The sequence below is a fragment of the Pipistrellus kuhlii genome, unplaced genomic scaffold (assembly GCF_014108245.1).
Source record: "Pipistrellus kuhlii isolate mPipKuh1 unplaced genomic scaffold, mPipKuh1.p scaffold_m20_p_7, whole genome shotgun sequence".
Classification (NCBI taxonomy): domain Eukaryota; kingdom Metazoa; phylum Chordata; class Mammalia; order Chiroptera; family Vespertilionidae; genus Pipistrellus; species Pipistrellus kuhlii.
Window position 1 is genome coordinate 40,752,260 of NW_023425573.1, and position 15,158 is coordinate 40,767,417.

At 38.4% G+C, this 15,158-nt stretch overlaps 1 pseudogene; it reads left to right on the forward strand.

The window, feature by feature from the left end:
* Positions 1–13,783: 13,783 nt before the first annotated feature.
* Positions 13,784–14,606, forward strand: LOC118709287 (annotated as a pseudogene).
* The last annotated feature ends 552 nt before the right edge of the window (positions 14,607–15,158 follow it).

A 15,158-nucleotide genomic window follows, 5' to 3' on the forward strand; every position in this document is an offset into this window, starting at 1 on the left:
AGTACTATTAATCATTAATCAGATCCGATTAAATAAGAATTTACTGAGTACCTACTATGCACTGGAACTATGCTAGTACTTTCATAGATATTATTTCTTTATATTATTTTATATTTCCTCCACATGACCAGGCACTAAATTAATTCTGCATGTACTAATGTCATAGAGAAGCTATGGCATCCAAACCCCTAAAATTGTATGCAAAATGTGTGTGTGTGTGTGTGTGTGTGTGTGTGTGTGTGTGTGTCTGTCTGTCTTTAGGAAAATGGGCCCTTAGCTTTTGTAATATGCTCACATGGGTTCCCTGCTCCCATGACACTTGACATTGCTACCTAACTGTATGTTTCTAACAAGGCCACTATGATATATTTTGGACTAGCTTCATCAATCTCTTTTTCTTTGGAAGTTGCTATTTCTTCTGGCAAACCACATTTACCTTAGGTTAAAAAAAACTTTAAATGATTTAAGTGAAAAAAGGAAATAAAGGTAAACAACGCCAAAAGGCAAGACGAATACAGTTAGGTAGCATTGTAACATTGCACAGTGGAGAGAACACTGGAATATCAGTAAGTCCAAATCCATTACTTCTGCCCATCTGAGCTTAGTCAAGTTAGATGACCTTTGGGTCTCAGTTTCCTCATCTGAGAAATGGAAATACTGATATCAGAGAATTGTTATAAGAATTGAGTAATGGTGATGAGTTTTTAGATACAACCAAAAGTGCTATCTATAAAAGAAAAAAAGTGATAAGTTGAACTTTATTGAAGTTAAGAGCTCCTGCTATGTAAAAGAGACCATTAAGAGAATAAAAAGACAAGCCACAGACTGAGAAAATATCTGCAAAAATCATGTCTGAAAAAGGATTTGTATTTAAAATGTTGAGAATCCACTGAGAAAAGATATGCTTATAAATTTAATAATGATAATTTATTATACAAATTTTATTTATAGAATTTATGTTTTTCTTAATTATAAGATGATATATACAATCACCATGGAAAACAGAAAAATTAGAGAAAAATATCCAACTCATCCCATTAATATTTGCTAACATTTTAATATATTTTTTCATTTTGATACCATTAGTTGGCTGATGTTTAAAGTTATCCTGTTTCTTCAACCTCAGGGGGCTTTGATTTCTACCAAGAAGGAGGGCCCCTTTCCCAACACTGAGGTGTAGAATGTCAAATCCTGGTCCATAAGATGATATCAGCCAAGCTCTGTAGCCACATCTGGATCAGGGTTAGAAAGAGAAGGCGGATACACTCATCTGGAGTGTGCTTTTTGGCCTCTATTGCCTCTGAACATATCTTGTTTGTGTTTGGGTGTGTGCACATCTACAAGTGAGAGTGAGTGAGTGTGCAGGCACATACACTAGTAAAGAAAGAGGGCTGAGAGTCCATGGCTGAGGCTTAGTGATTGCTCTGATGACTGCCTACTAGCCAGAATGGCTCTGAGAAGCCGTTAGCTGGGGCTTTTGCCATATCTTTAGAACATTTTTATTGAAATATTACATAAACATAGAAAATGTGCAAATCATAAGTATACAACTAGAATTTTCAATCTGAATGTACCCTGATCAAGAAGTATTACCTGTATCCCAGAAACTCACTTCCTTCCAGTGAGTACCTACCCCATTGAGTGACTTGTCTTTTAATACCATTGATTATTTTTGTTTGCTAAACAGACTTTTTCTTTCTCTAACGGGCTTGTAAAGGGAATCACTGTACCTTCAAGAGAGCTCAGAAAAGAGTAGAGTGGCAGTTGATGTAAATAACATGGTACCAGAGTTCCACTAAGGAGACTAGGCCTGCGGACTGATGTGGAAAGGCACCATTACAGCTGTGGCTTTTGGTATTGCAGCTTGGTCTCTTGGATTTGTTGGGATGTCACATGACCTCTGATTGAAGTCCTGTCCAATCCATGCCTGATCTACTGCTTTCTTTTATTATTTATTATTTTAAAAGCTTTATTTATTGATTTTGTGTGTGTGTGTGTGTGTGTGTGTGTGTGTGTGTGTGAGAGAGAGAGAGAGAGAGAGAGAGAGAGAGAGAGAGAGTGAGAGAGAGAGAGAGAGAGAGAGAGAGAGAAACATCAATTTGTTGTTCCACTTATTTATGCATTCATTGGTTGATTCTTGTATGTGCCCTGACGGGGATGTAACCTGCAACCCTGGCATATTGGGACAATGCTTTAACCAACTAAGCTACCCAGCCAGGGCCCTGATCTATTGCTTTAAATCTTGCCCATACAAAAACTGATCAGTTGCTTTAATTCACATCCTGCCAGACAGAATTAATCTCCATAGCCTGCTCCTTGTCCCAATCCTTGTCTGCTTGATGACTGCTAAGTTGTTCCCTGCCCTGATCCTGTCCACTATGACCTTAACTAGGCACTATTGTTCCTTATTTGTAGCAAGACTTTAGAAAACTAGAGAATAAATATAAGAAGGAAGAGTCAAAGAATTGAAAAGGATAGGAATTCATAGGCGTGTTTCTTTTTGCTTTTGATAATTTTTAAGAGATGGAACTTCCCAGTTACCTTGTCTAGACTAGAGCAAAGACCAAATCAGGGAAGTCAAACTATGTCTCAAACTTTGTATTAGTCTATTTTTAAGATAATATACTAACTCATCACACATAAATCAGAGTCAAAAGTTCCATATACATTCTTATTAGAAGTTATTTATCTGTTCTCTGCACAGTTTTAATTTTTTCACATGTTCTGCACATCTCCCTTGTTGCTGGTTGGAAATCTTTAAAACAGCCTAGAATGCTGTTTTGGGACAGTCAATGTTAGGAGGAGTCTTTGAGGATTTTGTAGGTTTTATGTGTAATGTACAACCTAATGAGTTGCAGGGAGTTGAAGACACACATAGGGTGAGTGTGATTTACAACATCCTTTATAATTTAGAATATAGGAGGTGGCGTTGGAAGAGACCTTAGAGGTTAAAGAGATCAATCTCCTACTCAGTGAAGTAATCCCTTTGGCAATAACTGTGATAGATGGGTTTTTAACATCTGCTTGAAAATTTTCAATAATTTCCAGTGATGGGAAACTCACTGCTTATCTAGGTAGGTCATTCTATTTATTCCCAGTTTGGATGATCATAACACTCTATAATAATTTGAGGTCTGCCTTTTTGCGATTACTTTCCAGGGAACCCAATTCTTTCCTTAGGAGTAATACAGATAAGACTTAATAAACTATTGGCCAAATTTTCATATACACTAAGAAAGTTACCATGTTATTTCTCTCTTCTCCAGCTAAAAAACTCAATTCTTTTCATCATTCCCTAACTAGCCCAATCTCCTTCCTCTAGTGTTAATTTTTATCAATGTCTCAAGAGGACACTAGACATCTAAAGTATTTTAATTGTATGAAGTCTAATCAATTTTTTTTCTTTTATAGATTGAGTTTTTAGTGTCATGTCCAAGAAGTTTGCCTAACTTCAGATCACACATCTCTTTATATATATATTTGGGGTGGGCATTGCTTAGTTTTATGCTTTACAATTAGATCTACAACCCATTTTGAGTTCATCTTGTAACATAGTTCAACGTATGGGTTGGAGAGTTTTTGTTTGTTTTGCATCATTTGTTGAACAAACAAACAAACATAAAATTACAAAAAAACAACTATTTTTTCTTCCAAGAAATTCTTTTGCATTTTGTCAAAGTCAATAAATGTGTGATTTTTACTTTTGGACTCTATTCTGTTCTTTTCCTTTGCCAATAATACTCCTTCGAGATTATTGTAACTTTGTAGTAAATCTTAAAATAGAGTGGTTTGATCCCTCCAACTTGATAATTCTTTTTCAAAGTTGTTGTGGCTATTTTAGTTCTTTTTCTTTTCCTGAAAAAAGCTTTATTGTTTCATTTGGTTCAATGCATGGAGATGGGCTTCATGGTGGTTAAAAGAGTGGCTAGTGGTTTCAGGGAGAGGCCCAGGCAAAAGCCAGACACCAGGGGAATGCAGAGGGGCCCCTTAAAAACCCCTGGGCTCCCAAAGCTCCTAGTTCTGCTTGAGGGTGAACCTTTCAAAGAGATACTTGTCCAGCCCAGCCTGGGGGCCAGGCAGCCTGTGGAGGTGAATTAGGTAGTTGTCCATCTTCTTGATGAGTTTCACCTCCCCATCCAGCCAGTGGTTCTCCAGGAAGTCACAGAGATGAGGGTTTTGTGCAGGCAGAACCCAGAGCAGATCCAAAAGGATATTGGTAATTGCGTGTTTTTTCCCTTTTTCTTTTTATTGATCCTGCTAATGGGTTTTCAGTTTTATTAATCTTTTCAAAGAACTAGTTTTTGGTTTTATTTTCTCTAGTGAGTGCTTCTACCTCTCCTCCTCCCTCTTTTTGGTTTGATTAGTTTTAATATCATTGATATTTGCTTTTATTTTTATTTATTCCTTCCTTGTGTGTGCTTTTAGTTTACTTTTTTCCCCTTTTTTAATTTTTTTAATTTTTTTATATTTTTTATTTATTAAATTATTATCTGTGTACATATTTTAACTTTGCCCCCACCCTCCCATACATACCCTCCCTCCCCAGAGTTTTGTGTCCATTAGTTGTATTTATATGCATGTATACAAGTCCTTCGGTTGATCTCTTATCTCCCCCAGATCTCCATACTCTCCCCCCTGTAATTTTATAGTCTGCTTGCCCATTTTTTTTATTAATTGATTTTTTAGAGAGAGGAAGGGAGAGGGAAAGAGAGAAAGAAACATCAATGATGAGAGAGAATCATCGATTGGCTGCCTCCTGCATGCCCCCTACTGGGGATTGAGCCTGCAACCTGGACATGTGCCCTGACCAGACCATGACAGACTGGTTCATAGGTCAAAGCTCAAGCATTGAGACACGCTGGCCAGGCAACCTTTTCTTTTTAAAATTAGTATTTTCATGGTTTATCTTTTTCCATGACTTTACTTTTAACGTATCGATAGCTTATATTTGAAGTGAGTGTTATATAGACAGACTGTAGTTGGATCTTGTTTTTTATTCATTCTGACAGAGAGGGAAGACATTACATAAAGGAAAAGAGTCTAGCCTGGCCAGAGTGGTTCAGTGTTGAGCATCAACCTATGAACCAGGAGGTCAGGGTACATGCCTGGGCTGTAGGCTTGATCCCTAGTAAGGGATGTGAAGGAGGTAGCTGATCAACGATTTTCTCTCGTCATTAGTATTTCTATCTCTTCCTCTCCCTTTCTCTCTGAACTCAATAAAAAAATATATTAAAAAAAATAAAAGGGTCCAGAATAAAAGTTAAAGAGGGTCCCTTCACCCAGAATATGTAACAAATGTAAATGGGTGATGCCTAACAAAGTTTTAAAATACATGAAGCAAACAATGGTAAAACTGAAAGGAACACAAACAAATCCATAACTATTGTTGAAGGGTTTACCCTTCTTCTCGGTAATCAATAGAACAAGTAGACATTATATCATGAACTTCAAGTACCCAGGTTGGTGCAGGCTGTAATTGTGTCATATTGGTATTGACAATGATCCCTTTGATTCATCGTTTTTCATCTACTCATTGTTTTAATGTGTACAATTGTAATAACTAATAATCCCATCTTTTAATATATCTTCAGCTAAGTCATTGTTATTGACCTACGATCCTTTTGATTCATCATTTTTCATCTACTGGTACTCATTGCTTTAATGTGTACAATTGTAATAACTAATAAATTCTTGTCTTAATACATTTTCAGCCAAGTCTTTGATTAAAACATTGACTAGGTTAAGACTAAGAAAAGAACTTGGGAAGAACGTTATAAAAGATCTATACGTTTATTCATTAATTTATCCACTTTATGAAGTGCCTACTATATGCCAGGTACTTCCTAATGCCTTGGAGTGTGGAAGCAAATAGGATAAAATTTGTTGACAAAGATCCAGAAAACAATGCACTTTGGTTAGCGCTCTTCAATCATCAATGAATGAACTTAATTTTACTAACCCAGAACAAATGACCCTGGGTCAGGCTCTGTGATGCATAAAGAAGATATAGCAGTGAACAAATCAGTGACAATCCCTGTCATAAAGTTGTCAGTTTTATTGTATTATACTATCACATTAGTTCTCTATTTTGCCTACCAGGCCATAATGAAAGACTTAGTCACATGACTTTATGAAATCCCTAACTTACATCAATGATCTATCCCGGACTACCAATGTTGACATCCTATTAGGACCCCCTCTTCCCCACAGGAGGTTAATCTGTGAAATTTGCTCTGATTTATCTCGAGTTTCTTTTCAAAGTGCTAATTCACTCTATGTTTAAACCAGTTTATTTTTTTAGAGCTTGATATCAGCTACTTGATAGAATCTAGGATCCAGATTTTCAATACAAATAACAGCAATAGGAATAATAAGCAACAAAACCTGGTCTCTTAAAAAAATACTGATTCCACATGTAAGCTGTGAGAGCTCCATTTTTAAATAATTAATTGCCTTATTCTGTCCTTTTTTCCTTCCACTTCACAATACAGGATTTTCCCACTAAAATCTATCACTCTTTGTCTCAGCTCATGTTTTTCAGTGTACAGGACTTAGAATGGTTCTGGACAGTTAATTACCCATAAATTCATCTCTAAGGCACAGAACATGTCAGCTGCTTTTGTAAACCCCCAATGTTCCATTCTGTCTCTGTGACTTTTTTATAAACTAATTGTGTTAACGCACTGGCATATTTATTGCTCGCCTTTTCACCTTTTATGCTGATTGCTGGCTGCCGACAAGATCCTTTCAATTGATCAAAACAACAATCCTCTTGTGTAAGAAAGGTCACATTTATTTTAACAATGGGAACCCACAGCCCATGTGGGTCACCAAGGGGCACATCACAGCAAAGACTGAGGCTTGCATGTATCTCTCTTGAGTTTTTAACTTTTCAGTTTCAGACACAGAGGCAAAGGAATTATTATTATTATTTTTTAAAATCTTGACTGCTGCCTCTCACTTGTTTTGAGTTCTGTGAGGGAAAATTGAAAGTCTTTATTAAAAAGGAATACCTACCTCTTTTTTCTCCACTCAACCTTAGATTAGAACATGACCAAGGACAAAAAAATAAGATCAGAGTGGGAGATGGTGCAGCTATGAGAATTCAGCTATTGAGATTCCTGGCCAGCAGGTGACACATGGAAGATAGGAAGTCTGACACATGGTAGGTTAATTTGGTTTTCTTCCCTCCCTCCCTCCCTTCTTCCTTCCCTCCCTTCTTCCCTTCCTCCCTTCCTCCCTTTCTTCTTTCCTTCCCTTATTTTGTAGAAATCTTAAAAGCAGAGGTCATAAACTCAGATGCCTCAGGGCATGAATGATGTTTGATGATGAGAGATGAAGAACACAGCTCCATCTTTTTTTAAATATATTTTTATTGACTTTAGGGAAGAAGAGAGAGGGAGAGAGGGAGATAGAAACATCAATGATGAGAGAGAATTATCAATTGGCTGCCTCCTGCATACCCTACTGGGGATCAAGCCCACAACTTGGGGATGTGCCCTGACTGGGAATCGAACCTACTTGAAACCATGACTGCTTGGTTCATAGGTTGACGCTCAACCATTGAGCCCCACTGGTGAGGCAACAAAGTTCCATTTTAAAGAGGTGGTCACTACTCACCCTCAGCATATTCTATGCAGGAATGCAGGGCCAATTGGGCAAGACTTTCTGTTTTCAAAAGAAACAGGAAATTCAGTGTTTATTTGTTGGTTTTTAGAAACCTCCCAAAACTTAAATATTGACAACAACCAACTAAAAGTTTAAAAAAAATATATATATATATTTGATTGATTGATTGATTGATTTTTTTACAGAGAGGAAGGGAGAGAGCTAGAGAGCTAGAAACATTGATGAGAGAGAAACATTGATCAGCTGCCTCCTGCACACCCCCCACTGGGGATGTGCAAGCAACCAAGGTACATGCCCTTGACCTGAATCAAACCTGGGAACCCTCAGTCCGAAGGCCAATGCTCTATTCACTGAGCCAAACTGGTTTCAGCCAACTGAAAGTTTTAAAAATTACTGTATGGGCCCTAGCCAGGTACCTCAGTTGGTTAGAGCATCATCTGGATATACTAAGGTTGAGAGTTCGATCCCCTGTCAGGGCATATATAAGAATCAACCAATGAATACATGAATAAGTATAACAACAAATCAATATCTCCCTCTCTCTCTCTCCCCCTCTCTCTCTTTCTCTCTAAAATCATAAAAAAAAAAACAAAACAAACAACAACAACAAAGAACTCACAGCAAACCCACACCATTGTGTGTGTGTGTGTGAAAAATCACTGTATAGAATAGCTCTGCAGTCTGAAGTTGACCAGCATTTCAGGGCATCCAAAGTCCTGCATTGTGTGTCTGCAAAAGCTCTTAGTCTACTCTAAAGCTTGACCAGGTATAAAATGATAGGTTAAAAGTCATTGTCTTTGCCGAGACCGGTTTGGCTCAGTGGATAGAGCATCAGTCTGCGGGTTGAAAGGTCCAGGGTTCGATTCCGGTCAAGGGCATGTAACTTGGTTGCGGGCACATCCCCAGTAGGGGGCATGCAAGAGGCAGCTGATCGATGACTCTCATTGATGTTTCTAACTCTTTACTCTGTATCTCTCTCCCTTCCTCTCTGTAAAAAAATCAATGAAATATATTTAAAAAAAAGTCATTGTCTTTAACAATTTTGAAGACTTCTGATCTTTTATCTTTACCATCTAGGGTCATTCATGACATATTTAAGGCCATTCTCATTTCTGTTCATTTGTATGTGATTTTAAAAATTCTCTCTTCTGAAGATTTAAAGGACTCATGTTATTCCTAGTAGTTAGGACTTTAAAAAAATATATTTTATTGATTTCTTACAGAGAAGAAGGGAAAGGAAGAGGAGAGTCAGAAACATCCATCAGCTGCCTCCTGCACACCCCCCACTGGGGATTTGCCTGCAACCAAGGTACATGCCCTTGACCAGAATCGAACCTGGGACCTTTCAGTCCACAGGCCTATGCTCTATCCAAACCGGTTTCGGCTCGGCAATTTTTTTTATTTTTCTTTCTCCCTTTCTTTTCATATCCTTTGCTTGTTTTGGTCCTTCTCTTCCATGTTGTAGTCTTCAAGAAATATCTGATAAATTTTGAGCATTCATTTACATTTAAAGGTGGAGTCCTAAGCGGTTGGCTGAAAGTCTTTGTGTAGCCACTTCTCCTATGAGGTCTTTCATGATTCCTAACCTATGTGATTTTAGTCTTTTAATTCCAAAGAACTCTGAATCCTCTAAAGGCATTCACATTCTGCTATATATCAGTGACCTCTACACTAGCCTTATAAATGAGAATGCATCTATGCTATATGAATCTCTTCCCTTGGGATACATTACTTCAAATCAGCCTGATAACCGTTGTGCCCGAAACCAAGATACATGCCCTTGACTGGAATTGAATCTGGGACCTTTCAGTCCGCAGGCCAATGCTCTATTCACTGAGCCAAACCGGTTTCAGCAAAAATTTTATTTTTCTATGTTCTTTATCTTATTTTTTAAGCTGGTAAGTTTTGAAATAATTTGCAAACATGTCAATAGTAACTAAAATAGGAGGGAGTAGATTTATCAGGTTCTAGGGAAGGAAAGGTGAGCTGGTGTTAGGGGCAGGAAAGGAATATCGGGGACTGGCTATGGTTGTGGGAAATACTGATCATGCTGTTAACCATGATTGCCTCATGTTGGTTAAAGAAAGGACATTCTGACCTGGCTAGGAATTATATGCCCTCAGGACCTGGGAGTTAATTGTGGGCCGGGGAGTCCATCTTGGAATGAGGAGATTAACACCTTGTTGACCAAACAATGGAGTCCCACCCAGCCTCTTGGTTCCTCATACTTATAATTCCTATTTACCAAGCCCGTAATTCCTACTTTCCCATGCCTATACCCAATTTCTCTGTGTAATATTTGCCCTCATGGGACAGTCCTTCATTACTCTGATACTCCCTCCCCTCTACTCCCCCTGGGAATTCTCCTTCATCTCTATTACTTTAACAGATAGCTACAAGGATGCAAAAGAACTAAAATATGAATATTTTTATTCTGCACAGTCTTTTATGAGTCCCTCCAGCTTTCACGGAATATGGGTGGCATAGCTTCCCTTTTCTAGCTTTCTTGGTGAGAAACACAGAGTTTGTCATACTGACATAAAGTTATACTAAGAAGATTAGTAAGTAGAGCCATATCAAACATTAGACGGGCTAACTTTACACAGAATGTGTGTGACTCCAAGCTGTACAACTCATTTTCCTAATTTCCAAACAACACTAATTCTTTTTGTAGGTGGGTATGTAAGCCTTTGAGTGCACTGTCTGTGCTCAGTCACCCAGCATTTCCTGAGATGTTCAGCAAGCAGCACATCTTAAAAGTCAGATTTTCTTTTAAGTTCACTCCAGTTGAATCATCACCTCCACTGTTGCTCCTGATTCTGCCACCTTTTTTGTTTTGTTTTGTTTTGCTTTACTGTAAATATGTTTACCTCTTGGTTCCGTTGAAGATACCAAGCATTAGCCATCAAGTTAGTCTCCAAACATCTCTCAATATTAAAAGTTAGGTACGCAACCTCTTTTGCTATTGATGGAGGAGAGGAACCCTTATCTTTTTGCAGGTGTTTGCCAACTTGTTTAGCCCTTTGCTCCATTGCTTTTCTTTTCCTAGTCACAGAGTTTCTTTCTGTTTCCACTGAGTTATTTGGAGATCTCTATTTTCCAGGACTCTCTCCTATTTCACGCATGTATTATACTAAGGATAAAGAAGAAACAAGCTGGGACAACCAACATTCAGCCATAACTTAGATGTGTTAAAATTTAACTTTAATTTTTTTTCTCTAGAAATAACTGAACCTACCTTCTTCATGAATCCTTGTTTACTTTCATAGTAGAAAACCCTTATAAGAGAATCTATAAGTGGAAGTTTAAGCTGAGATCCTAAGATGACAAATACCAGGTGGCAGAGTGGAATGTGAGATCACACAGTTGGATTTGTAAGATTTTGAGTGAAGTTTCTAAACCTTTCTTATATCAAAGTTCTAAATGACAGGGTTGGAAATGGGAAGAAAGGATTTGTTATGCCCAGACCTTGTGATCCCCAAGGACCACCAGGGAGCCGAGTCCAATGCAATAAACAAAAGGGCCTCTTCCATGCTAGCATGGGCTCTTTCCCACTCACGCCTACAGCATGGCCGGAAGAGAGAGCAAACTTCGACAGGTCAAGGGGTTTTATAAGGGTGGTGATGTCACTGCTTTGGCTGACCCTGATTGGTTGGGTGAAGGCTAGGGTCCAGTTACAAAATGGAGGATAGCTCCGCCCTGCCCCACAGTACAAAATGGAGTCAGGAGTTAGCCTCGCCCCACCCTGCCCTCTCAGATTAAGTAGAGAATGTCTTTGAAGACAACTCTGCTGTGAGCTCTCTCTGCCTACTTTTCTCTCATTTCAAGCCTAGTGAGAAGGGTTCCTCAGAATTCTTGATACATGTCTAGTGCCATTGGGGGGCAGAGGGAGGCAATGTAGACTAATGTCTGACTTCTGGCTGAAAAGTATAAAAGGCAGGAATGTGGATGATCCAGCTGACCCAAGGTGGGAGCAAAGGATACATGGGAATTTCCTAGATCAGATGTGATCATTGGGAGAAAGAATAGGCCTGGGGCTCTTTTTGATCTTGTCCAAGCCTGGACTGGGTGTTGGGAATCCAAGATTGAACATGACTATGCAATGCTGAGGTGGAATAGCTATCGAGAGGAAAATGCATCCACTAGGACTGGAAACTACATTGAATGTTCCCAGTAAGGATTTCTGAAGGGATCATAAGAGAGACCATAAATTACAGAGCTGGCTTTACACATCTGTCAAACCAGAGGGCAAGGACCATTTTATGACAGTTCTGATGAATAACTTTTTTTCCTCTCTCAACTGCTCCCCCCACCTCCTTTTCTTCCTCTTGTTTTGACCCCTCGAGGAGTCAGAAAACAGGTAGCAAGATAGCAAGATAGAGGTATAAGTCTATATTTACCATTAGACACATTGTAGTATTTACTTCTATTGTTGAACATGTAGTGGCACTTTAATTGTATGAAACCAGGAAAGTCTTGTTGGCCAAACTTCTTGGAAGATCTTTGATAATTTGTGTAATTCTTTCAGACTATTTACTTGGACAATAGTTTATCTATCTATTAATTCCTTAATCTAGCTTAGTATAAATATAAAACTCTTTGTGCTTCAGTGAAAAACTGTGCACTATCTAGGGGACACTTTAGATAAGATAGGTCATTTTTAAAATTTTATTTTAGAGAAAGGGGAAGGGAGAGGGAGGGAGTGAGAGGGAGAAGCATTCACGTGAAAGAGAAACATTGATTGGTTGCCTCCTGAAGGCATCCTGATCTGGGTTGAGCCTGCAAACTGGGCATGTGCCCAAACCTGGAATTGAACTGCTGACACTCAATCAACTGAGCTACACAAGCCAGGGCTAATTTGTCTTTTTAAAATTTCTCCTTTGAATTAGTTGTAACATGTCCTCAGTATTCTCATTGAGTTAAAGAAAATCTTTAACATGTATTTATTTTTATATCTGTAGGATAGTCGTAATATTATCTTTTTTGGAAAATTATCCATTAACAATATATTGTCAAAATATTAATGTTTAGCAGTTCATGCATTGCTAAACAATGACATGAAGATGTGATTATTGTAGCAGAGGTTTGATATGGAACTATGAGTTTTCAATAAAAAAAAAAATCTCTCATTTCTGCGCTAGCCAGTTTGGCTCAGTATAGAGAGAATTGGTCTGCGGACCAAAGGGTCCTGGGTTCGATGCTGGTCAAGGACACGTACCTCGGTTGCAGGCTCCTCCCCAGCCAGGGCCCTGGTCAGAGCTTGTGCAGAAGGCAACCAATCGATGTGTTTCTTTCACATCAATGTTTTCCTCTCTCTTTCATTCTCCCTAAAAATAAATGAAAAAATATCCTTCAGTGAGGGTTGAAAATATTTTTTTCCCTTCTCATTTTTCTTGGAAAATCAGTAGCTTTGGTAATTTTGCTGTGTAATTTATGGTTAACAGATAAAAAAACACAAGAAATGTGCAGGTCTAGGGCAAGAGAATTTCTATGATTGCAAAACTGTTATGGGATCCCTCAGCAATGCCCTCTACTCACCCCCCTCCCCCATTACTTCACAGAGGGACAGTAGAAGCACAAAAGAACCAAAATATGGACATCAAATTATAACAGGCATGGCTACTAGTCCTCCCTGTGCTCTAGGGCATTCTGAATGAATTTTCTTCTGATAACATCAGCAGAAATCATCCCTGTTAGAACCTTAGGAAAATGTAAAGGCTAGTTTCTATATTTAAATAAAAGTCTTCTGATGTTTTTATTTTTTAATTTTTATTGATTTTAGAGAGGGAGAAGGAGATAGAAACATCAAAGAAAGAGAATCATTGATTAGCTGCCTCCTGTGTGCCCCTCATGAGGATTGAGCCCACAACCCAGGCATTTGCCCTGACTAAGAATTGAACTGTGACCTATGGTTCATAGGTTGATGCTCAACCACTGAGCCAAGCCAGCTGGGCCTAATGTTTTTGTTTGTTTGTGTGGGTTTTTTTTTAATGGCAAAAAAACCCAGAATGGCTTTTTCTGCATTTATTTTCATATCTGCATATATTTTGTAGCTGAAGTTTTATAGCTGCATATATTTTGTAGTGAGGGAGAGCCTGCTAGGGCTATGAACTCCAGGATCCTGTTAAGTTAGCACTGCTGTTGTCTCCTTCCAATGACCCTCAAGATCTTCTACCGGGACCTTATCAGCCATGATGAGATGTTCACAGCATCTGCAAGTTCTTGGAGGTTGCTGAAGTGCTGTGTCTAAGGTAGAGGGCAAGGTAATCAGTAGGACAGAGGGTAACATTGATAACTCACTGAAGGCTAAAGGGTAAAAAGTTTCAATATCAGTGGTGTTGGTATTGTCATGTGGTTCATCATTTTCACAAAAGAAGTCTACCAGGAGTACATCAAGGATTACATGAAATCAATCAAGAGATCAGAAAGATTAAAACCTTTTATGACAGACCAGTCAGTATAGCTCAATGGTTGAGTGTCCACCCAGGAACCAGGAGGTCACTGTTCAATTTCCTGTCAGGGCACATGCCCAAGTTGCCGGCTCGATCCTCAGTTCGAGGTCTGCAGGAGGCAGCAGATCAATGATGTTTGTCTCTTATCAATGTTTCTATCTCTCTATCCTTTTCCCTTCCTCTCTCTAAACATCAATAAAAAAATATTTTTTAAAAAGGTAAAAACAAAAAAAAAAATTAAAATGAAAAAATAAACAAAAAGCCTTTTATGACAGGTGCTGCAGATCTTGCACATCCTTGGTAATTTCAAATCTATCAGTTCCTTGTTGGTGAAAACATGAATCCAGATGACATGTTTGCTCTGCTGGATGACCTTGAGGATGGTATGACCGATATATGGTTTTCTTTAAGGATGGTTTAGAAATGGGAAAGTGTTCAGAAATTTGGCAGTTTGGGTCTATCACTTGTCATCATTCCTGGCTACTGCTTGTCATCTACACACCAGGCCTGGGACAATGGCACTGACGTTTTCTTGAGCTCTTCATTTGATTTTGCCCAGGATTTATTTGGAGCAGAGGCATTTTATTTTTTATTTTTTAAAAAAAAGATGTCATTTAAGTTGTTTAAAAATAAAAGTTTTTAAGTTTTTTTAAAAATATATATTTTATTGATTTTTTACAGAGAGGAAGAGAGAGGAATAGAGAGTTAGAAACATCGATGAGAGAGAATCATCGATCAGCTGCCTCTTGCACACCTCCTACTGAGGATGTGCCCGCAACCAAGGTACATGCCCCTGACTGGAATTGAACCCGAGACCTTTCAGTCCACAGTCCAATGCTCTATCCATTGAGCCAAACCGGTTTCGGCAAAAGTTTTTAAGTTATTTTTTTTTTTTTTTTTTTTTAAAGAATCAGAGTGTTTCCTTGACATGAAAATCTTCTCAAAAGACACAATATTACTGTAGCAGCAAGTCATGAGAAGACCTGACACAGGTTGACATCCATGACCCTGTCAGCATTGATGGGAACTTGTGTGGAAACCAACTTTTGTCCCTTTGAAGTCTGAAGTGTTGAATAG